This window comes from Bidens hawaiensis, unplaced genomic scaffold (genome assembly GCF_021521415.1).
Source record: "Bidens hawaiensis isolate Kalapana, Puna unplaced genomic scaffold, B.hawaiensis_p1.1 tig00020436_1, whole genome shotgun sequence".
NCBI lineage: Eukaryota > Viridiplantae > Streptophyta > Magnoliopsida > Asterales > Asteraceae > Bidens > Bidens hawaiensis.
In genome coordinates, this window is record NW_027493119.1 from 251,961 (window position 1) to 277,979 (window position 26,019).

A 26,019-nucleotide genomic window follows, 5' to 3' on the forward strand; every position below is an offset into this window, starting at 1 on the left:
CTTGTTATGAATTATCTGCTAAAATGCTTATCTGACATCACTGCTTAATTGGTTGAATATGTGTTTTATCTGATCTTCTAATGTTGTTATGATAGAATAGACTTTGAATGTGTGTACTGTTTATCTGTCTTGATGATGTTATGTTTGATTAAGATTTGATTATGTGCTGCAATTGTTTATGTCAAAATGTGTTTTATGACAAAATTAAGTAATAAAATGAATTTTCTAATGAATTTTGCATAAATACTATATTTTGAACCAAAACATGAGCATGTTGTTAATGGTGCAGAGACATGATAAGATTATTCAGTTCAAACTTTAAAGAAGCTTAAAAGAAGGATTTTTCAATGAAAAGTCTCAGGTAGTTATCTTTGCTGAAAATTATGTCATTTGCTCAGTTGGAAGGACATACACCAATGTATGTTTGGTCCTGCAATCTGCAAATATTAAAGGATAGCCATTAACCAGAAAACTGAAAGCATTTAGGGCAATTGTAACTTGTTTCTTATTCCTTCACTAAAAATTATGTCAATAGCTCTGACTTTGAAAGGACATATATTCACATGTATGTTTGGTCCTGTTGACCACTTGTGGTCAAACATAACAGCCATTTACCTGACAATTAAGAGAAATTGGGGTGACTGAATATTAAACTGAATATTATGGGAAATGATAGTATATTGACTACTTAGCCAATCATATGGATTTATTAGGCTAAAAGGGCTCTTAGTACAGTCATTGACATGTATGGTTGCTTTCTCATGATATGTAAAATCTAAGGTGATATAAACTTAAAGAAAATGCTAAAATTTATGTGGAGTTACATTGCTGTCTATGCATGTTCCTAGATAAATCTTTTCAAATGATAGGCAGAAAAGTGATTATCCAGTCATACACAAGCCTGTTGGTCTTTGGTTACCCTAAATGAATCATTTTTTTTCAAGGAATGACAAAGAACTGATGTGAACTACTTTAATTTCAAATGTTTATTCAACAAGTTCACAAATTTTTATTGAGAAAATACAAACATGAGGGTTAATTACAGAACTACAAGGGTGGAAGCAATCATATAAGTCCTTTAAACATCCTGAATGAAAGGCCTGGAAGACCGACTTGCGTGGCATGTAAGTCCAACGTTCAACCTCACATATGTTTGTAGATTTGAAAAGAAATATCTTAAAAATTTTCAAAAAAAAAAAATATGTTATGTCATTAAAGTTTTTAACCAAAACCAGGGGGTCAAAGTCAAATTGGGGTGATCTGGAGAAAGCCAAATAAGCCTTGAGGATAGATAAGGAGCATCAGAACACAATAAGTGTTATCCATTAAATTTTCTGCAACTTAATTGAAACTTAATCATATCACCAAAGAGATGAAAATCAGGTTAAGTCTAGACCTGCTGTTGACCTGTCTTTGTAGTCATAATAATGCTGAGAATGAAGTATTGAGAAAGCTACTTAGTCAATATGATCCCATTCCTGAGATCTTTTCAGTTTACAAAATGAATTTGTTTTGAAAAGAAAAATAACTGAAATTTGATCTCTAAATGCACCATTTGCTCTTAAACTATGATCTTTAAAATAAAATTGTTCTGACAAGTGATTTAAGTCAAAAAGTGTTGCATTTTGCCTAAAATAGGTTGAATATGTAAGTACGAGTAAGGTTTGATGTTATTAAACCTTCCCAAGCACAAACTGTTTGAATATGTATTTTCGGGCAAGGGATGATATTCTCAAACTTTTCCGAGTACAAAACAGTTGAATATGTGTTAATATGCATTTTCGGGTAAGGTTTGATGATTCATAGCCTTTCCGAACAAGCTTTGTCATTTTTGACTAAGTTTATGATTTTCGGGCATGCTGTGAAGTGTTTACACATTTCGGGTAAGGTACACCATTGTACAAATTTCCCGAGCAAGCTTGAAGTCTTGAGATGATTATGTGTTCTAGCTAGCCTATTAACAAGAGAAAATTGTTTCGAGCAAGCTTTGCATTTTGTTTATGCTGATTGATATTCCAAGCAAACTTTGTGAACTCCTTGAGTACACCAAGTAAGCTTTGTGTGTGTGAATATGTTTTCTTTGAAATTACAAGTGTTTTCGGGAAAACTTGGTTTTCCGAATACACTTTATATTTCGGTTACACTTTTGTTCCCCTAATATACTTGGTAATTTTCAAAAGTTGATTTTCCGAGTACACTATCTGCTAGAAGTCCTTTCCGGGCACACTTTGTACTCTAGGAAGATTGTTCGGGTATACTTTGTATAAGAAGGTTGTTCGGGCACACTAACATTGTGTAGGTTTCTCGGACACACTATGTTTTCAAGCACACTTGAATGAATGTGTTACTTGATTGAATATGTGTTTAGTATGATTGATTGAATATGTTTCTGATTTTGAACTTTATGTTAGATTAAGGTCTTAATTTAAATTTGAGAAATTTATATGGGGATCTTAACTGATTCCTAGCAAGAATGTTTATTTGATATTTTATACTTGATTAATTATCTTGTGATTAAGTTCTCAAGAAATCTGGTCTGTCAGGTAAGCTTTATTCATAATGTCTTGACTTTAAATTACATAGCTTAATCAAACAAGGTCTGTGATTAAAAGGGATCGGGTAACCCTTATAAAATTAAAAGAAAATGTTATCAAAAGAGGTTTAAATATTCTCCGAGTAAGCTTTGTATAAGTGGAAATATACCGAGTAAACCTTGCAAAGGATTATTTTTCCGAGTAAGGTTTGCTAAGCTTAAAATGATAAAGTGTTTATATGTTTTAAAATTGTTTTAAATAACAAATGGATAATGTTACTGTTTGACAGCTAATAATTCATACGACAAAAAGCATTTAAAACCCACTTTCAAAAGGTATATAAGAGGGAGTTAGGCAAAATTTTCAACATTATATTTCCCTCTCTCTCTCTTTCCACTGCAACTGCTTTCTCGCTAAGAAACCTAAACCGACCTATCGCATTCATAATTAATCCAAACCCTAATTAGTATCAGCCCTCTAATTCCGACTAGGTAAGCAACAATAATGTGTTTTTCGATCATGATTAGACTATAATGGGCATTGATTATGTATTTGTTTACTAATATTTTGTTTATGTGTTTAGGTTATAAACTTGTCGAAGAACAGGTTCTTGATGATTTTTCTTTCTTTCTTCTTCATTTTTATACCTTGAAATCGCTTAAAGTACTGAACTTTATGATTAATTTCACTTTGAATATGTTTGTTTGTTATGATTAGATATGGCAGAAGAAGAACAGCCCAAGTACTTCTTTGAAAAGAAACACAATATGTCACACCTAACAATGAGCCGGTGGCACCAATAATTACATGGATGGCTCGGTCAAATGTCAGTTTTGCCTTTACAGAAAGTCCTGTCATCTACAGAAATCACTCACTTGATTTCTGGAGATCTGCAACACTTGTGGATGACATCAATGGCCGAAGAATTGAAGCCTCTGTTGTTGGCCATGAGATACATGTGACTGAAAGAATGATCAGAAGATGTTTACGGTTGAATGATGACGATCATTACCACATAAACTTCAATACAGCACACATGTTGAAAATATTTGAACAAACCATGGGATATCAAGGAACTGTGCATGAAGGACAGTTTCAAAAGGGTATGTTCCCAATGTTGTACAGGTTTCTTATTCACCATGTGATACAGGGGTTTGCTCCCAGAAAAGGATCATGGACTTTGATAAGTCATGATTTAGCAAACGCTACTGTTGGGATTATGTATGATCTACCCTTTAATTTTTCAAAAATGATCTTTGATAGACTGGTAGCAAACTTGAAGAAGGCTGAGAGGGACAGATTCTTACAATATCCAAGGTTCTTGCAGATAATCTTCAACAGAGAATTACAAGATCTACCCACTATGGGAATTACTCACCTACTGCAAAACCCTGATACATACAAGAAAATTAAGAATCCTGGTGCTGCAAATAGATTCAATGCTGAAACTCCATTTGAGATCTTGCCATGGTTATTGGACCATGACTTGAATGTGATGCCAGTGCCTGAGTTAAGCTCAGAGGAGGAAGGAAGAGATGATGTTGAGAGTGATGAGGATGACTCTGATGATGGAGATGATAATGTTGATGGAGATGAAGGAGGAGCTGGAGTAGCTATGGAAGTTGATACACCTGATCAGGGGGAGCAAATTGAACAACCAGATTAACCTGTTTCAACACTGTAGGTTCCTGGACGGATCGTACACGGGATGTCTCTAACAACGCAGGTGCGGAATCCCTGCGTAGGTAGATACGAGTGTAGAGTATGTAGAGATCGAACACACAAGCAATAAACCAACCACGTTATATTGATAACAAACACGTGACCCGAGGTCACTGTTACAGACTATGACACGTAACTTGGTTACTGAAAACTGAAACGAAAACCCTAAACGAACAACACAAACTGTTTCGTCTGAAACAGTATATAAACACGACAACTTCGCCACAGGCGAAGTTGTCAATAACTTCGCTGATTCAACAAGTTCGCCATAGCGAACTTGTTGACAACTTCGCGCATTACAAAACAAACATAAACAAAACATAATTACATTACAGACTCGATTACAAATGCTAGACTATGAACTACTGACATACATGTACCAACAGACTCCCCCTTGGCAGTAGCTTCATATCTTGATCTTCAAATCTTGAGTCTTGTAATCTTTACCTCTACGCGTGCGCCCCTTCTCTCACACATACCGACACTACCCTTTGATATTTCCTAGCTTGATCCTTCCAAGCAGGAATGTAGAAGATCTTCTTCTCGTTGAGCACTTTCAAATCAGCCTTCGATAGATTAACAAGATGCATCGGGTCGTACACCCGAAGTACTTCTTGTTCATCCTCATCTTCCATTACCGCCTCAGCTGTCTCACAATCCACGTACCACCATTTTAAATCTTTTAGGACGTTCTTGGGCATAACTTTCATCGGTACTTCTTTCAAATGACGGACTGGTTTATACTTCATTACCATCCAAGGTTTGCCGTCAGCCCTCATTCCACGATCTTTGTCTTCTATCAACTTTCCTTTTTGAGGCTTTAGGAGTTCAAACTTTTTGTCTTTAATGGCTTCTTTCCAGACGATCTTCCCAATGATTCTTGCCATATCATCATTACTTCTATTTATCAGCCCCAATCTCGCTAAATCTCTCACCTCACATTCTGGTAAGGAATTCAGAGATCTCAACAATCTCTTAAAGTACTGAATGCCGTCGTACCGTTTGATCACAAATAGTTTCAGCTCTTTGTCGTACAACCAGCATATGATTCCTTTCTTTGACTCTGCATAGCCCTTTATATTATAAGTCTTTCTGAACATCGTTGGCACTGCAGGCTTCTTGGTTTTAACAAACCACTGAGCACAGCCTTCTTTCCAGTTCGGCTGCTCCTCCCATACTGTATCTTCTATCACACTCTCATCCCCCAATTCTGATCTCTCAACAGCTGGAATCTCATGTTCCACTGACTCATCTACAATCTCACCTTCTTCTAATACATCTTCCACATTAATCTGTTCTCCAATCCTCTCAATCTCATCCATAGGCAACACGTCATCATCATCCATCAACTCATCGTCCTCCTCCTCATCCAACTCCTTCAACGCATCAATAACGTCTTCAACATCAGCGTCGTCATCCACAACTACAACATCATCACCATCTGCATTTGTAGACTCCCCCTCAGTTGTGGAAGCTCCAAGAGCCTGAGAGGTTCTTGGCAGCTCACCACCTGCACCTGAAGGTGCATTGGGATCATCGTCATGATCTTCTCGTCTTTTCGTTCTCAACTCATCGCCCCTACACGTCTTCTCCCCCTGAGATGCCAAGTAATCCTTGAAGGCATCTATTATTCGTCCATGTTCAACCAGGAGGGCAGCTTGTAGTCGATTGGATTCCACTAGGCGGTCAATAGTCTTTGACTGTTTAGCAACAATCCGCTCTAGCGAAAGAATCCTCTCGGTATCTGAAGTAGGCAATGGAGTTGGTGGAACATCAGCAGAAGTGACCGCAGGTGGTACACTTGGTAACCCTGCAGTAGAAGTTATTGTCGACTCCACAAACCGTGCAACTACCACCGGTGGATTAAGCGGTTGAGGTGGTAGGGACACAATTGTTGGTGCCGACGTCTCGATCTCCGTAACCTGTGCAGTAGTAGGAATAAGAGACATACCAGATAAGGCAGGTGGAGCAAAACGTACTAGTCTTGAAGATTCTCCAGCTCCCGAACCTATCCCTCTCTGTTCTCTTCTTGAGCGTCTTAGCACAATCTGTACTGCCTCCTCTTCATCCACTTCATCCTCATACTCCTCCACAGTTCTCGGCCTCTTTCCCGTAGTCCGTTCACGAGACACCATAAGTCTTCTTGCCTCAGCAAACGTCTCGTCTAGATCAGAGTCAGCTACCGAAGTAGCTGCTCTGGTAACATCCATAAACTGAGGACCCGAGACATCCATATCAAACAAACCATGTCCACTAAAAGCAGCATCTAGATCAACGTTTTCAGCAGTGGACACAGCCTGAGATATAGTAGCTGGCACAGCAGCAGAAGATACAACAGGCGCAGCCGATACAGCATGAGGTGCTGCCGCCTGATGTGGTTGCGGATCCCTGAACTCGTCCCCTCCTGCAGGAACATACTCCGGGTTAATGAGATACCCGAAAAGTGGAGTATGCCTGGGACGCCGCTCAGGGTTGCTTCGAGTGCTCGACGTTCTGCACTGAGCAAAGATACGTTTTGTTACGCACTCAACGTATCTGATAGGGCGTCTTTGCGGTACAGACGGAGCGACATGATTGATAATCATTTGTAGGAACCGAGGATACATAATAAAACGCTCGCGCGCCGTCGCCCGTCTCTGACGATCAATCTCGTAAAAGATTAGCTGACTAAACGAATATCTGCGGTTGTAAGTCAGCGCAATCATAGCCGATTGCATCGTCGCACCCATCCCATCTGTTCCTGCCTTTCTGCCAGACATGCATACTATCAACACATGCATCAAAAAGCGCCATTGATCCAGCAGAAAGCCTTTCCTCCTCTGCGAGTCCCCCAGCGGACCCGAATAACCCATCCTTAAGTAAGCTCCGTCACGGAAAGGAGCTACGAATTCCGTTGGGTCGTCTCTCGTTTCATCACCGAACTGCAGAGCAAACCGTATGTCTTCCGAGGAAAACTGTATGTCTTGACCATTGACAGTTGCTCGCATCACTGGAGGCTCAGGTCTGCAATCATAATACACCGTCTGCCAGAAATCTTGAATGTTGGGCAGAGATATGGGTAGTGTATTAGTGATCGCGTGAAAAACTCGTGATCGTTGGAGAAATGTGATAATCTCCCTATAGTCTTCAACGCCTCGTGCGTCTGGATCCAAAGTGATGTATTGGTTATGGGCTGGGAAGAATTGTCGTTGCTCATCACCATCATCACCTCCAGCACCTCCAACAGCAGCCATATCTGCACAAAACAAATCAAGTGAGAGACCATATAACCATCTCACAAGTTCGCTGAGTACCATGTGCGAAGTTGTGATGTACAGGCGAAATTAAAGGTGAGGCGAAGTTGGGAACAACTTCGCTTCATCTGTAAGTTCGTCTAAAAACGTATAAAAAATTTGAAATAGGCGAAGTTGTGTTCAAGGCGAAGTTATGGATAACTTCGCCATAGGCGAAATTAAGCTTCAAGCGAAGTTGTGGATAACTTCGCTGAAGGCGAACTTAAGCCACTGGCGAAGTTGAGAATAACTTCGCGTAAACCTTAACTTCGCCTGAATCTGAAACGGCGACTGTTCAGATTCAAACAAGGTTTATCCGATGTTTCGGACCGATTTAACGATCTAACAATGAAGTCCAACATATTTCAATGGTGTTAGGACGAAAAGGTTGTCCATGAACACGTAACGTGAGGTCGGAAAACTTGGTTTCTAAGGTTCGACGACCCGAGGTCTCGAACCGGGTAAAACCATAACGAGAAAGATAGGATAATATTGACTACACATACCACTAGTATAGTAGAAACAAGGAACACAAGATCGAAATCGAAAGTGAAGAATAAGATCCGGATGTATTGGTTATTCGAACAAGTTCGCTGGTAATTCGAGAAAAAAATGATACATTTTACTGTTTACAATCCCTTATATAGGGCAGAGTTGGTTCAGGCGAAGTTACGCTTAACTTCGCCAAGGCGAAGTTAAGCACAACTTCGCTGAATTCAACAACTTCGCCCGTAATTTTCAAAATCAGCCCTTTAAGTTTGAATAATCCTGAATTTAACCTTAGAAATTACCAAAAAGAGTTAAACAAATATGATCAAGATCTAGTAACCAACAATAAAATGATATAACTACAAAAAACAAAAAAAAATCTTAGAAAAATTTTAACGAAATAAGGGATCAAATTTCAGTCTAGTCAGGGACCACTACGTTTTAGAAAAGATCCTAACAACGATGTGATACCAGGAATCATACTAACGATGTGACTGTCACTTAGATCCGTGTTTGGCTGTATTATGACATAGAGACACAGGTTGTAAGCATGTAAATAACGTAAATGGTTTTCATCGTTTATGTGATACGGATTAAGGTTCAGTTAAGCTCAAAAGTTTAAGTTGGCAACATCTCAGAGATAATGATGTCTTCTATCTATTCTCAAAGCGTATTTGGCTATACCCAAGTCACCCCGAATTGACTTCGACCCATAGTGTCTGATTAACTTGTATATACTCGTTGACTGCTTCCCGTTCTTTTCTTACTCCAGACATGAGAAGTCTTGATTGTTACTATGTCTCATAAGTACTAAAGATATACACACATTTTTTTTTTTTTTTTTTTTTTTTTTTTTTTTAAAGCAATCATTCTTATTGACTTCGGAGTATTAAACTACTGCAAGTCCCGAATCTGGATCACTGTAGTGTCTTGAAATGCTTTCTTCACGGGAATCAGATCACTCACGGGCTCGTGTATGACTGGGTAGTCGCTTTTCTGCCTATCATTCGGAAAGATATGTGTGAAGACATTCAAAACTCTTAAGGAGTTTCCACGTAAATTCGAGTAGTTTAAGTTAGTATCACATACACTTTTACGCACCATAAAAATTACCACGACATACAATGACTGTTTTAAAGCCTTTTAAGCCTAATAACTTCACTAGTTAAGCACACACGATCAGTATATATATCATTTTCCAAGGTTGGATCAATTTTCTGTTAAACACAGCATAGAACTTCATACGAAGTAACAGACTTGAAAATTAATTTCATTTCCCTTAAAAAAACTTTAAATTCAATCGCCCCAATCACGTCAAAGTCGTCAGGTAAACGGCTATCCTGAAGATCCAATGGATCAACTGGACCGACCACATACAAGTATGTGTCCTTCTTACTAAGTATGACCGACTAATTTTCAGCAACTGAAAGAACACACGTCATAGCTGCACCGGTCACTTTCAGTCTTCCGGTTAATGGCTATCCTCATTCTCTAAGTTGAAACGAGGACCAAAACATATCCTAGGATATGTCCATCAAACTGAGGTAACCGACTAATTTTAAGCAAAAATGACCCATGTTTGTTTTTTTTTTTTTTTTTTTTTTTTTTAGCAAAGACATGGTTACTCGGGATTGATCATCCCGTTTAGCTCAATTAGGTTTTGAAATCTGGATTTATCAAACGCTTTTGTAAACAAGTCAGCAAAATTTTCAAGTGTATCAACTTTTTCGATCTTTATCAGTTTCTTCTCAGCACAATCCCGTATGAAGTGATGACGAATGTCAATATGCTTAGTTTTACTGTGCTTCACGGGATTGTTAATTACTGAGATGGCGGCAGTGTTATCAATTAAAATAGGAGTAAGTAAGAAATTCAGACCATAGTCGCGCAATTGTTGCTGAATCCACAAAACCTGAGAGCAGCAGTTGGATGCTGCCATGTATTCAGCTTCGCATGTTGAAATCGCAACTGATGTCTGTTTCTTGCACTGCCAGGAAACTAATCTTCCTCCAAGAAACTGACAGCCTCCTGTTGTTGACTTCCGACTCTGATTACAGCCACCATAATCAGAATCTGTATACGCCACCAGTTCAACGTCTCCTCCCTTTGGGTACCACAACCCTAGTTTCGGCTTGCCCTTAAGATACCGCAAAATCCTCTTCACACCTTTCATGTGAGATTCCTTTGGGTTTGCCTGAAAACGAGCACAAAGACAAACAGAAAACATTATATCGGGCCTAGAAGCAGTTAAATACATTAATGAACCTATTATCGCCCGATACAGAGTAGGGTCCACATCTGCGTCACCATCTGATTCAGCGCCCAATTTGTGATTGACGCAGATTGGGGTGTCATATGGAGAACTGTCCTCCATCTTGAATCTCTTCAGCACATCATGAACATACTTTGTTTGATGAATGAACATCCCATCCTTCTTCTGATCAACCTGCAATCCTAGAAAGAAGGTTAGTTCACCCATAGCACTCATCTCGAATCGTTTCTTCATGACAGCCTCAAAATCCTGACACATGGATACTCTTGATGCAGCAAAAATGATATCATCCACGTAGACTTGAACCAGTAAGAAGTCACATCCTTCTCTCTTCACAAACAGCGTACTATCAATCAATCCCCTTTCAAAACCATTTTCCAGCAAGTAGTCCGATAACGTTGAATACCAGGCACGAGGTGCCTGATGTAACCCATATAACGCCATGCTCAACCTGTATACGTGATCCGGAAAGTCTGGGTCAGGAAAACCCGGAGGTTGCTCAACAAACACAACCTCATCAACTTTCCCGTTAAGAAACGCGCTCTTCACATCTAACTGAAACACCTTCATCTTTTTAGATGCAGCAAACGCCAAAAACAATCTAATCGCTTCTAACCGGGCAACAGGAGCGAAAACCTCATTGTAGTCAATACCCTCTTGTTGATTAAAACCTTTAACAACCAGCCTCGCCTTATTTCTCACGATAATCCCCTTTTCATCTCTCTTGCACTTGAACACCCATTTCGTGCCTATAGCATGCACATTCTTTGGTTTTTCAACCAAAGTCCAAACTTCCATTTTTTCGAACTGAGCCAACTCTTCTTGCATGGCTTCGACCCACGAGCTGTCCTTTAAAGCCATTTGATAATTCTTTGGTTCAATTTGGCTTATAAAGCAGGAGTACAAACATTCATTCATTATACCCGTTTCTTTTATGCTTGTATAAACACAGGTGTGCTCATTCAAGCTACTTCTGGTTTGTACACTCGAGGACACATCACCTATAACGTTCTCCAATGGGTGATCTTTGTGAATTCTCGTGGTCGGAACAGCACCGACATGTAAATTGTCTTCCAAGTTCGAAGAGATCTCATCTATGGTTGTTTCTGGCTGAGAGTGAAAAGGATTAATAAATTCATCTTCAGTTGAGGCCGCAGGGGTATCGATAGGGTTTGATGTGGAAGGCTGAGATTTTTCTGTCATCTGATGTTGCACTACCTCCTCTTCCTCATCAAAAATCATCTTCGTCACTGCTCTTTCGTCTTCTTCAGAAATTTCCAAAGTAGGTACGTTAAACGACTTAAAAAGTTTAACATAGTCAAACAGCTCAGCAGGTCCATTGCTTGGTTTTGGCGGTTGGTAACTAGTAATGTCGGTGTTACAAACCACCTCCACCTTGCAAGTTGTCGTATTGAAGACCCGTCTGTTGGGAGTCCCAACAACATAACCGACTAGGATTCCCTCATCGGCTACTTCACCAAATTTCGAGTTAGTCTTCAAAATCGAACAAGGAGACCCAAAAGGTTCAAGACCGCACAAGTTGGGCTTCCTTCCGTGCATAAGCTCGTAACAAGTTTTTCCAAGTCTCTTAACGGTTAACACCCGATTCAGAACATAGCAGGCTGTAGCAACTGCTTCAGCCCAGAACATCACAGGAAGCTTTGAGTCTGCCAGCATAGTTCTGGCTCCTTCAATCAACGTTCGGTTCTTCCTTTCAGCTACTCCGTTCTGTTGTGGAGTATACGGAGCGCTGTATTGATGCTCAATACCCTTCTGAAGACAAAAGATTTCCATCTCAAAGTTCTTGAACTCTGTCCCATTGTCGCTTCTGATGAATTTAACTGATTTACTCATGACGTTCTCGACTTTTGTAATTAGATTCTTCACCATCTGAGTCGTCTCGTCTTTCGTTTTCAGAAAATATACCCACGAGTATCGCGAGTAATCATCAGTTATCACCAAGCAGTAAGAAGTACCACCTAGACTTTGTACATTCACCGGACCGAAGAGATCCATATGAAGTAGTTCTAGAGTACCAGCAATTGAGTTGATCGTCTTGGTGAGATGGCTTTTCTTGTGTTGTTTTCCCTTCTTGCACGCTATGCATTTATCTTCAAAGTTAAAACTCTTTAAGGGAACGCCCATCACAAGCCCATTTTTGACAATGAAGTTCATCTTACGAAGATGAATATGTCCCATTCTCCTGTGCCACAATTCTGATTCTGATTCGCTTGCTTTTGTCATTAAACAGGATTCTCCGGTGGCCATTTCAGTAGACCTCATATCCATCACGTATGTATTCGTTTCACGTGGAGCTTTCATTACTATCCATTCTTCTGGTATATGAAAACCAGGCTTCAATACAATCGCTTCATTCTTAGTGAAATGGACAGTGTATTCTTTATCACAGATCTGCGACACACTCAGCAGATTGTGCTTTAATTCCTCCACAAAATTTACGTTTTCAAGTGTCATTCTCCCATTCGACACAGTTCCTCTACCGGTAATCCTTCCTCCGCTTTCACCAGCAAAACTAACTCTAGCTCCCTGAACAGGTTTTAAGTCTTGCAACAAGTGTTTGTTGCCAGTCATGTGCCTGGAACAGCCGCTATCTACAATCCAAAGATTGTTTGCAGCCCTGTTCAACTGTTCCTGCACAATAAAACAAAGAGTTAGAATCTTGGGACCCAAGACCAATTGGTCTTGGATCGATACGTCCCGTACCCTGGCTTTCTCAAGTTAGCATCAGGATAATTTCTGTAAGTCCTGTTCGGGAATCTCCTTGCAGATTGAGGGTAAAGCCTACCAAACCTTTGAGAATTGAAAGTGTTATTTCTGGATGTTTGGTTGTAAAACTGAGGTTGGTTTTTATGAAAACATGAATTCGTTACATTTTGGCATTTTTTAAAGTTTTCATTTTTAGCAGTATCAAAATGACGCTTATACTCAGTTTTGTCTGACTTCACACCTCTGAATCTCGGCTCCAGAGGGCAATCTGCAACTAAATGCCCTAATTTGTTACATCTAAAGCAACATCGACGCTCCAATTTCTTGTCAAATGTTGGTTTGGATGTAGAGGTAGTGTTACCAGCCGTTCGTCTCACATAAGGTGGGACGTACGGATTGAGTGGAGAACTCTTTTTAGAAACTTTATTTTTATCTCCATCGGTGGGTAACCCTACCTTCTCTTTTGTCTGATCAGATTCGGACAACTTATCCGAATCCGATGAGACTGGACTCAAAACAGAAATATTCACATTAGAAACTTTCGAACTTGTTTCTCCACAGCTAACACTTGGTTTTACACTTGTAATTTTGATTGGAGTTGTCTGAGGAACTTCGAAATCGACAGATTTCTGAACACTCGGATTATAAGTATAGTTGTGGTTAAAGGGTGGTGGAACTTCATTATATCCGATTCCTCCCCTCTTTGCAGAGGTACCTGGATCACTCACGAGGTGATCAAGGATGGCCGAGGAATTCCTGAACTGCTCAAGTTTGCGGTTCAGTTCCACCACCTTTACCTGGTGGTCAGCAATCTGTTTATCCCGATCAGCAATCACTTTAGTTTTTTCCTCCAAAACTTCATAACTAAGATCAATTATTTCAATTTTCTCAGCAAGTTTAATTTTTAAGCTTTGAACGTCTTTTTCACATGCTTTTATTTTAATTTTATAACTCGTTTCTCTTGCTTTCGTAAAATGGTGATCTTCTTTAATAGTTTTAAAGTCAGCATCTAAATGGACATACTGATCAGTTATTGTTTTAAGTTGCTCAGACAAATTCTCACAACTAGTACAAATAGTTTTAGGACTTACCTCGGAGCGATTATCTTTATCATTTGCCATGAAAGCGGTTTCTTCTTCATTTGCTTTCTCAATTTCTTCAAACTTCTCACATTCTTCAGCTTCAGACTCAGCCATGTTTGCTTGCTCACCAGAACCACTTGAGCGTTGATTCCAGTTGTACTCACCTGCCTCTCTGGTCAACATGGCATTTATCTCTCTGTTAACTCCTGAGTGTTGTGTAGGTCGACCTTGTCCTCGTTCAACCCTCTCATTTCTGCATTCCTTGGCAAAGTGCCCGTACTGTTGACAATTATAGCACCTTACTTTGGACTTGTCGAACCCGGGCCGACCACCAACAAACTTTCTCCCCGTCTTATTCGTGAAACGCTTGACTCGCCTCACTATCATGGCCATTTGCCATTGCAAATCCATCTCCTCCAGATCATCAGCATCGATCTGGTCATAATCCTCATCCAGAACAGCAGGGTCCACAATCTTCCCCTGGATGTAGTTTTCATAGGAAGCAATAAATGATGCATAGACTGCAAACTGCTCTTCAGCAGATTTTACACTCATAGGCATCTTGGAATAACTATTGCTAGATGCATTTGCAGAAAAACTACTTGTGGATGCTTGAGGCTTTGAAGTACTAGATCCTCCAGCAACGAAACATACATCACCATTCGTGTTTACAGAAACGTTTCCTTCATGAGACGAGTCAGAGCCTGACTCCCCTTTAGAGTAATAAGCAGCAGATTCAGGCCTTGAACTTGAGCCTGAGTTAACCTTTGCACCATACATACCAGGGTCTTGTATCTGATCTGTAGGTGTTTCTTTTCGAACCATATTAAGCTCATAAGTTCTGAGCTTGTTCACTGTCGTTTCAAGATCATAATTAGGAAAGTCTCTGTCTTCCCTCATAAGAACGGTGTACATTTCCCACTTCGGTGGGAGAGCATCGAGAAGTTTTTCAACGATCTCTTCTTCTCGGTAAGCAATCGAATAATTGCTAAGTTCTGTCATTAGATGATAGTATCTGGTGATAATATCATCCAGCGATTCGTTCTTCAAAAATTTGAAGACGGAGAACTGGGTCTTCAAAAGTTTTACCTTCGATGCAGGGATACCCACATTCCCCTCGAATCTATTTTCAAGAGCATCCCAAAGCTCTCTTGCAGAAGTGTATTTTCGGAACGTATGGAGAACTTCTTGAGGAAGTGCCATTGTTATCGCAGCGTGGGCCTTGCTTTCGGCCTCGTACATTTTCTTTTCTTCGTCCTCCATTTTGCTGTACTTCTTAACTACGTCACGGCCTTCGTATTGCATAGTAGGAGGGATATATCCATCCTGGATGCACACCCACATTTTGGCATCCTGGTATTTGATGTATTGGATGAATCTATCCTTCCATGCCACGAAGTCAGTTCCTTTCATAAGCCTCGGGGCCTTAGTGGCAGACCCCGCTTCTACCTCCATCTTGACCAAATCGGAGATATTGATCGACGACATCCTTGCAAAAACCTGAAAAACCTGAAAAAACAAAAAAATATTAAAACAGCTCAGTTGGCGAAGTTAAGAATAACTTCGCTTGAAGGTTAACTTCGCTGAAAGAGAACTTCGCTGAGATCTTAAATTCGCTTGATTTGGGCGAAGTTAAGAATAACTTCGCTTAGCTCTGGCGAACTTATGAGTTGAGCGAACTTGGGTTTGAAGCGAAGTTGCGGATAACTTCGCTAAGGCGAACTTATGAAGTGAGCGAAGTTGTAGTTAACTTCGCTAATCCTTATATCTTCGCCAAAAACCCTAATTCCAGCGACGGCAACTTCGCCTGAAGAATGGTAACTTCGCCCGATGAACGGTAACTTCGCCCGATGAACAGGGAAGTTTGTTCAGATCTGTTTTCGTCAATCCAGCAGCTCCCGATCAATGCAAAGGCTTGAAAATGACTGTCAAGCACTAGCAAAACTCAATCCCAACAAAAACACGTCCCGCGAATAGGTCAAACGAGACGTTTTCTACACCCGCGTGAAATCCCGAACCTCACAATCGAGCCGATTGGCTCTGATACCAATTGTAGGTTCCTGGACGGATCGTACACGGGATGTCTCTAACAACGCAGGTGCGGAATCCCTGCGTAGGTAGATACGAGTGTAGAGTATGTAGAGATCGAACACACAAGCAATAAACCAACCACGTTATATTGATAACAAACACGTGACCCGAGGTCACTGTTACAGACTATGACACGTAACTTGGTTACTGAAAACTGAAACGAAAACCCTAAACGAACAACACAAACTGTTTCGTCTGAAACAGTATATAAACACGACAACTTCGCCACAGGCGAAGTTGTCAATAACTTCGCTGATTCAACAAGTTCGCCATAGCGAACTTGTTGACAACTTCGCGCATTACAAAACAAACATAAACAAAACATAATTACATTACAGACTCGATTACAAATGCTAGACTATGAACTACTGACATACATGTACCAACAAACACCACCACACTCACCATCACACATTGACCAACCCATTATACCATCACCACCACAGTCATCACCACACATTAAACAACCCATTATAACATCACCACCACAAACCCAAACCATTAGCCAACCTGATACATCAACCCATATATCCCCAACACCACAAATACCACCAACATCTATCCCTATACACTCAGATCCATTCATTCCAAGCCCACATCATACACAATCACCACAACAATCCAATTACCAAACTCACACCACAACCCATGACCAAGCTGAATATGAACCATTTTCCACATCACCACCTACAACACCACCCATTGAAACTGACATGTTAACTCTGTTAAAAGAAAATGCTGAGTTGAAGAGAAGAAATGAGGAGGTGACAGAGGAGAATATGATATTGTTAGAGAAGTTGGTACAAGAAAAACTAAGATATCAAGCCCTGGAGCAGGAGGTTGAGAAGACCTCAGCTGCCCCAAAACAGGGGAGAATGATAATATGCCAACTATCTCTGGTGTAGATGCTCAAACTGAAAATGTAACAATTGTGGAGACTGCAGACAGTTTAAAATTGATTATGATTGGTTATGATGATGGAGAGGAAAGTAGTGAGGAAAGGAGGATTGAAGTTGATGAATATGAGGGTGACAGATCAGATATAGGAGAACAAGATTATGACTACAATGAAGAAAGAAATGATGAAATGAGAAATGTGGAAAGGGATGAGGTAAGTGTTGAAAAGAATGTTGAAGAGAATGATGGGAGAATGGATGAGATTGAAAAGACAGATGTTGAGGAGAATGTAGCTGCTACTGACTTAGCTACTGATGTTTTCAATGCTACTGATGTCTTAACTGACATAGCTACCGATGTCTTGACTAATGTACAGACAGAAGTAGAGACTGAAGTAATGATTGATGAAAACACTACTACCTTGGAGCTTATAAACACTGAACCAGAAACTGATCAACAAGCAAGTTCCAAGAGAGTAGAGCATGATCCAGTCTGAAGAAATAGATGACTTTGTACAGTCTGAAGATGAAGAGGATGAGAGAAGAAGAATTGAGAAAGGTAAAGCAAAAGTCTGTGAAGAAGAGCCTATTAAGGCATATCCAGAGAAAGATGTGTTGTTTACAGATGATGAAATTGCTGCTGCTGCTGCTGCCTTACGAGAACAAGAGAATATTCTAAGGGAGACAAGGGATAGGGAGATATTGGCTCAAACACTGACTCCAGAAGAAATGGCAGAGCAAGAAAATTTGATCAATCAAGCCAATCTTGCTAAAGAAATTTTTGAAGAAGTGGCTGATCAAGAAGCAATTGAAACACTGATTATGATGAACAGAACAGAAGAAGTTGACAATTCCTTGGCTATGGTGGTTAGTATGTTTCAACCACAAAGCCAACCTGAAAAGGAATCTGAAAAGGCTTGTGAATCTGAAGAAATGCCACAAAAGGAACCTGAAAGGCCTACTGGTGAATCTGTTGAAGAAATGTTGGATAATGTCACCAGAATCAGGATGGAAAGAGCCAAAAGGTTTGAACAAGTGTATACAAGAAAGAGGAAGTTTGATGAACAGAAAAGAACTGATGAAAGGAGAACAAAGAGAGGAAAATGGGATGAAAAGAACAAATGCTATGTTGAGACTCCTGATGATAAGGGTGATAATGATAATAGTCCAATCAGAGCAATTCCACTGCAGACACTGCAACTTGGTCAACAGATTCAAGGTGTTCCTGATGTACCTGCTCAAACTGAATCAAACCCAGAGCATCCACCCTCTGATGAACCCAAGATTGATGCAATGAATAATCTAACTGAAGAAGAGGATGAATCTGAGGATTCAGATAATGATGATAATCCTGATGATGATCAAGGAAAAGGAGGTGAAGCTGTTAATGCTGAATCTCCACAGGTAGAAATGACTAATGAGCAGAGAGCTAACATTGAGTTGAGTATGAGAGAAGCTAAGAGAAATCATCCATTGGTTGTAAAGTTGAGGAGGTAAGGCATAAATTTGGAAACTTTGGCTGATCTTGATAATGATCAGTTGCAAAAGAGACTTGACAAAGAGAGAGATGGTTTCAAGAAAAGGATGGAACAAAAGAATAGAGACTGCCAGAAATACAGAGAATATCTCAGAAGGCATAATTATTCAGAGAATGATCTGTCTCACTTCACAGTTGACCAACTCCAAGACCTTTACAACAGTGAAAGAGAAAAGGTTATTGAAAAAAGTGTAAAAGAGAATGAGAAGACTGAGAAATTGGAAACTTTGAAGAAGAAATTTTGAGGTATGTGTGGTTACATGCTTGAGAAAGGGTTAAAGCCTGAGATGGTTGAGAACCTATCTAGAGAATCAGTATTGGATCAGTACAACAAACTGAAAAGAAAAGAAAAATTGAAAAGGGTCCAAACTGAGAGCTCTACCAAACTTGCTAAAACATCTGTTGAACCTCAAATAAAGAAAAGAAAGATAATTACTCTGAGGGAGAAAAAGAAGATACAGGGTGAAAAGGAAGTGTCTAAGGAAGTTCCTGTTGTTGAAACCCCCACTCCATAAGAAGTGGATTCTGAATCTGAAGATGAACCTTGTATACCTTGGGAAAATGAAGAGATGATCAACATTATAAGGAATATAATGATTACTCAAAGAGGAATGGATGAAGCCTCTTTCAAGGCTTTGGAAAAGGAGGATTTGAAATATCTCTTCCATATTCATAAAGCTTAATGGGAGAAAGCTCTAAAAGAAAGTGAGAATCCTAGATACTTTGCAGATGGAAGTTTTGTACCTGCTGGTTTGTCAAGAACTCCTGGTATGGAGAAAATGTTGCTAGCTCTTAGAGATGCAGGAGCAAATGTTGTTGAGCTTGCCAACCTTCCAACTAAAATGGTTGAAGCAGTCTACATCAAATTCTTCAATTTGGGGCCCAGAAAACCCAAGAAGTTTGTTCCTTTCAGACCACCAATTTCAAGAAGATATCCACAAGGTGGAAGAGGTGAAAGTGGTAGAGGAGAATCAAGTAGATCTGCACAACAAAGAACAACAAGACCACAGTCAGATGTGGATCTTCCTAGAGAATCTACTATGATTTTGTGTGTGAATGCATAAGATTGATTATGGAAAGTAGACAACTAAGAGATATAGTTGTGAGAAGTGATTTCTATGAATATACTGAAGAACAGTTAGAAAGAATGAAATCACTCACTTTATATGATTTTAGAAACAGAAACAGAGTGGCTGGAAGACAAATGAATGATCTTTCAAAATTCTTAAGAGAAGAAGCAGACAGAGGATTCAGATTTTTGAAAGAAAAGACAAACTGGAAGACTGTCTAAATTCACAGATCAAAGAGAACTGCAAAGTTAAGAAGGATGGACATGGCTGAAAAAAACTACAAGATGAATGTCAGAGACAAGCATCCACTGTCAAACATGAACACATGCATAAGTCTTGAGAGAAGAATGATACGCCCCCACTATACAGTCCAAAGAAATGGAGTCATTACTGAAGTTGAATACAAAGAAAAAGATGACCATTAATTGCTGAGAAATTCTGATGGAAAAATACTGGGGATTATAAAGAAGGATGAAGATTTGAATTGCTTACATGATGAAGACTTAATGGATATTAGGGACTGGGTTATACCAGAGGCTCACACTCATTACCAAGCCCTTGATATTTTCAGAATGAGAGCTGCATCAGTGATAACCAACAGAAGGCAAGCCGCATACAGTGCATGGAAAAGACAAAATTCCTAGACTAGGCTTTTACTTTGTATTGTCTTATGACAGCCTTTTTGAATATGTAACTTTTATTTATGATAATTGAATATGTAATTTGACTTTTAATTTGATGTGTATTTTGACTAAGTGTAAGTAACCTTAGAAATGTTTTGGGTCAGCTGAGGTGCTCCAATCTAGGGGGAGATTGTTGAGTCAAGATTTGACACAAAACTGATCAGATGGAAGATTGGGATCTTCTCAACCTCCTCAGAATTCGCTAAGTATGGATCAGGGCACAACTTAGACCTCCGAGCATACTTTTACTTAGCCGGGCACGATATTTTGTCTATCGGGCAAGGTTATCTTCACTAAGTCTTCTTTAGTGAATGTCCGAGCAGGGTTTGCTAATTAGTACGTTACCGGGTATGGTTCACTGGTATATGCAAGTCCGGGCAAGGATCACTTTATTAAGCAGGTTTGTTCTTCATAGCCAAGTAAATTTCACTTCCGAGTAAGCTTTAGGCTAACCAAGCTCAAGAAACCAAGTGTTTGGAGATCGGGAATGGTATTCATTAATAAAGACGGTCCGGGTATGCCTAGTGTTTAATGAAGTATCACAAGTATCATTGGGTAAGATTCAACTCTAGCAAGGTAAAGTGCCTCCGAGCACACTTTGCTAATAAGCTTATTCCAGGCAAGGAGTTGATAGGACCATTGAAGAACAAGGTTGCTCGTAAGGATTTGTCGGGCAAAGTTTGATAAAGCCAAGAAGATTGAAGTCTACCCGGTGAGTATTTTACTTGGTAAAATACTCTTCAAGTCTAGTCTACCCGGAAACTGATCCCGAGCACACTTCTATGTTACCAAGTTATGAAGGATGGCCGAGCATACTCGGAAAGACAAGATTGATGCAAAGCCTACCCGGAAGACTTGTTTTACACTTAGAATATTTCTGAATATGTAATTGAATATGTATTATCGGATAGGGTTTCTATATGGAATGACAACTGTCCACAGGTGTCAGGCCTATAAATAGAATAATTTAGGGCACACTTGGGGACACAACACACAGATACAAAAAGAGACACAACACACAAAAACAAAAAAAAAAAACACAACAAGGTAGACAGTCACATTATTAAGAAAGAATTTTATGTGTGACGGCTAAAAACCTTCCTTATCAAGAAACCCTAAAACGATTATCCACTTTGTATGATTCATTTATATAAATGGAAATCTTTTGAGTAAATCTTGTTTGTGTTGATTACCTTTGAATACGTTTTAAGCAACCATATGCTTGTCATTGATTCCGCCTTTAACAAACGGTGAACTTTCTAAATATAGCAACCCGTCATTAACTCCCTTGTCAACACATCAATTTGTGTGAGTTATGACATGATTTGAGTAAGATCCAGCTGAAATCGGGGACCTGACAGGAAAAGATCTTCCTACTTTGAACAAGAAGGTTGGATTCTATAAACTAAAGGTTAAATGTTATAATTACCAAGAGTTCGAACATTTTGCACAGGAGTGTGATAAGCCGAAGAAGGAGTATATTGGTCCTAGAAATCAAGATCGAAGTTCATTGAGTAAAAATGGGAATGATGTTGTTAAGACTTCTGGAACCACATCGTCTTCTTCTGGGTCACAAGCTATGATGACCAACTTGGATGGAACTTACTGGTTACAACGACTGCTGTGTAACGAAAATCAAGCCAATTTGGTTATGTTCAAGACAAATGAAGTTTTTCAAGATGCAAGCAAAAGTGAGGTGTCGTCTGATAATGATACTGAATCGGATTCTAATGATTCATGTGATAAGTTTCCAACCACTTTTGCTTGCATGGCTAAGATCAATGAGGTTAGTTCTTCTATCTCTGCTAATTTGTCTGCTAGAGTAACTTGTGTTGAATGTGAGAAAAACAAACCTAAGTTAGAGTCTTTGAAAAATCACAATGATAGTTTAGTGAGAGAAATTGCTTCACTAAAAGATACCTATCGACAATCTTTAGATTCTCAAATGAGATGTAGGGAGAAAATTGAAGCATTGTCGACAAGTAATCATGCTCTCAAAGCTGAGTTATCTGTTAAAATGACTATCATCAATCGAAAGTTTCAAGAAATTTTGAAACATCGTTCAAAGATAACCGAGCTTGAGAATGAGGTTCTTGAGTTGAAGAACAAGTTGGGCAAGTTTAGAAACTCTTCTTTTTTGCTAAATGAAATAATCAAAGTATCTGGTAAGCAAAGAGATTCGAAAAAGGGTATAGGTTTTGTTAAAATACCACCACCATTTCAAAATGATTATAGAGCAAATCCTTTTGCTATAAAAGAAGAAGATGTGATTGTGAATGAACCGATTGTTGCTGACAAACCTAAACTAGTAAAATCTGAAAATGTTAAAATCCAACCACCAACTCAAAACATCATGTCGGAAGCAATAAAGTATTTGTAGAAAATGTTGAGAAGGTGATCATTGAGGATGTGTTGGAACCTGAGGTTATACACAAAAATCAGAACATTCCAAGTTCTAATCCCATTTTATGTGAACCTCATGAATTTGAGGAGGCTGTGTATGGTTTACACACAACTCAAGTGAAAAAGGAAGAACAAGTTAAGGTTAAACGGTGAAGGCTAAGAAATCAGAAAAACCCAAAGTTTCTGATGCGGATTTGATGCGCTTTATCAATCCTACTGTTTCTAAGCCATCAACTGGTCGTGTGTTTAAGTTGAAAGGAATATACACGATGTTCACTGAGAAAGACATTCCGATTAGCATTATCAAACCGGAACTGATTGAAAGTGTCTTTCACAATGAAACTTCCAGGATACAAGATCTTGAACGTCAATATGCTTGTGCCAAAACATCAAACACATCAGATCCATTGATTAAAGCTAAGCAATTATTAAAAACTGCTAAAAAGATTCATTTTGTGAAATCAACTGGAACTGACACACTGCAAAGTTTTTCCAACTGTTCTAATCTCGATTTTTATATGAAAAAGAAGTTTGTGTCGTCTGATGGTTTGGCTAAGTAAGAGTTTTACTAAGAATGCTAGTCATCAACCTTCTGTGGTATCTGTTTTTGCCAAATCTCAACATGATCCTGTGAACATGAGAAGTTGTTTTCTGTGTGGACAACAAGGTCATGTGGTGAGAAACTGTGGACAGAAGAAATCTCAGAATCTTCATCCGTTTGTCAAGGACCAATCGAAACCGGTTCCTGTGATAAAGGAGATTCTGAAATGACCTTTGTCGTGGGATTATGACACTCACATCATGTTTTCAAACGTGAACCCACGTAAGGTAATTCATGTGAACGAAACATATGGTCATGTAAAACCAAAGTTTGTTCCAACTGTGCCAATCTGTAAGAACGTGAACTCAAATGTCGTTCAAGCTGCTTATCTAAGACGAAAGTCTAAGAAGCCTGTAACTTATTCTCAAGTTGCTGAACAACAATTGAATTATGTTAAAGTTAATCTTCCAAGAGAAACTCAGAAGGTGCCCAAGACCGAGGCCTGGGCTGCCTTTTTGAACTAATCATATTCATTTGTGTGTAGGGTACATCCAAGACCGTGTCTGGTGAAAACTGGATAATGGACAGCGGATGTTCTCGTCATATTACTGGAAATCTTAACCTCTTAACAAATGTGAGAAATATTCAAGGGGGTTATGTGTCTTTTGCTGGGAATTCTAGGGGTATGATAACACAAGAATGTGAAGTTTCAAATGGTCACATTACGTTTGAGAAAATCAATTACTGTGACAAAGTTGATCATAATTTATTGAGTACGTCGCAAATCTGTGACAAGAAGTACACAACCATCTTTACTGATAAAGAATGTCTGATTTTAAAACTGAGAACGTCATTCCCGAGGACATGGTTATCATGCGATCCCCTCGATTGAATGATATTTATGTCTTGAATATGTCTTCAAAGGCGTCAACTTCCGTGGAAACGTGTTTCGTTTCTAAAGCAACTGAAAAAGACTCTATTTTATGGCATCGTAGGATGGGTCATATTCATGTGAGGAAGATGAATTATTTAATGGCGAATGATTTGGTCGAAGGTGTTTCTTTGAAGAATTTCAAATTATCTGACCACTGTGTTGCTTGCAAGAAAGGCAAACAGAAGAAAAAGTCACATCCAGCTAAGTTATTGAATTCCATTGATACTCCTTTTGAACGACTTCATATGGATCTTTTTGGTCCTGTGAATCGTGCTAGTATCGCTGGAGTTTGGTATTGTCTGGTGGTTACCGATGACTATTCAAGATATTCATGGGTCTTATTTATGAGTTCAAAAGATCAAACACATGTTCTGGTTCAAAATTTAATCACTAAGATCGAATCACTATACAAGCAAAAAGTGAGGAGAATTCGAAGTGATAATGGTGCCCCTTATGTACCACAACAGAACGGTGTTGCTAAAAGGAAAATAGAACTTTGATTGATGCAGCTAGAACTATGCTTGCTGATTCTAAGCTTTCTGTCCAATTTTGGAAAGAGGCTGTGAATACTGCTTGTTATACGCTTATTGGGTTCTGACAGTTAAGAGACTCCAAAAGACTAGTTGTGAGCTTTTGAACAAACGAAAGCCTAACTCAAAGTACATGGAACCATTTGGGTGTCCCTGTACGATGTTGAAAAGAGATGTGGGTAAATTTGAAGAAAAAGCCGCTGAGGGTTATTTTTTGGGTTATGCTTCTCCAAAGAAAAGGGTATTTAACGTTACTTCGGGTTATGTGGAGGAATTGTACCATGTGGATTGTCAAAAGTACACCACGCCTCCTCAAGGTAAAGGTCCCGACTGGATGTTTGATTATGATGGTTTGTTTAATTCATTTACTCCATCAACTGAGCAATTAGATGAAGACCTGGTTCATGCATATTTTGAAGATCAATTGTTAATTCCGAGGTTTTCAAGTTCTAATGATGTTGAAGCTCCAATTGTTGCTCCAACTGAAGATCCATGTGATGATCCTCCAGCTTCTTCTGATAATGTTTCTACTTCTTCTGAGGATACTCCTGATGTTGCTGATGCATTTGAAAGTGATGACTCATATCAGCTGGGAGAACATTACACTAACTTATTCGAAAATGTTGTTGTTCCTGAGAATCCCACTCTTCGGATTCATAATTATCATCCAAAGGAAAACATCATTGGAGAACTTGATGTTGGCGTCCAAACACGTCATCAAGTTGCTTCATCTAATGAGAATAATGTATCGTGTGCTTATGCAGATTTACATTCTTCTGGAGTTGTAAATGTTGCTAAATTCACTTGCTTTCTATCCCAAGTTGAGCTGACGACCACTCGTAAGGCACTTGAAGATCCCTCTTAGGTAGAAGCCATGCAAGAGGAATTGCAGCAGTTTGCACGTTTGGGTGTTTGGGATCTTATCGACAAACCCGCTCGAGTCAAGAAGCCTATTCCGACTAAGTGGGTATTTAAATGTAAAAAAGATGATCGTGGTGTGATCGTGAGAAACAAAGCACGATTAGTGGTGCAAGGTTTCCATCAGCAAGAGGGTATAGACTACACCGAAGTATATGCTCCGGTTGCAATATTAGAGTCGATACGAATCTTTCTGGCGTATGCAGCTTACAAAAATATAAAGGTCTATCATGGATGTGAAAAGTGCTTTTCTTAATGGTAACTTACACGAGGAAGTGTTTATTTTACAACCTCCTGGCTTCGAAGATCCTGATTATC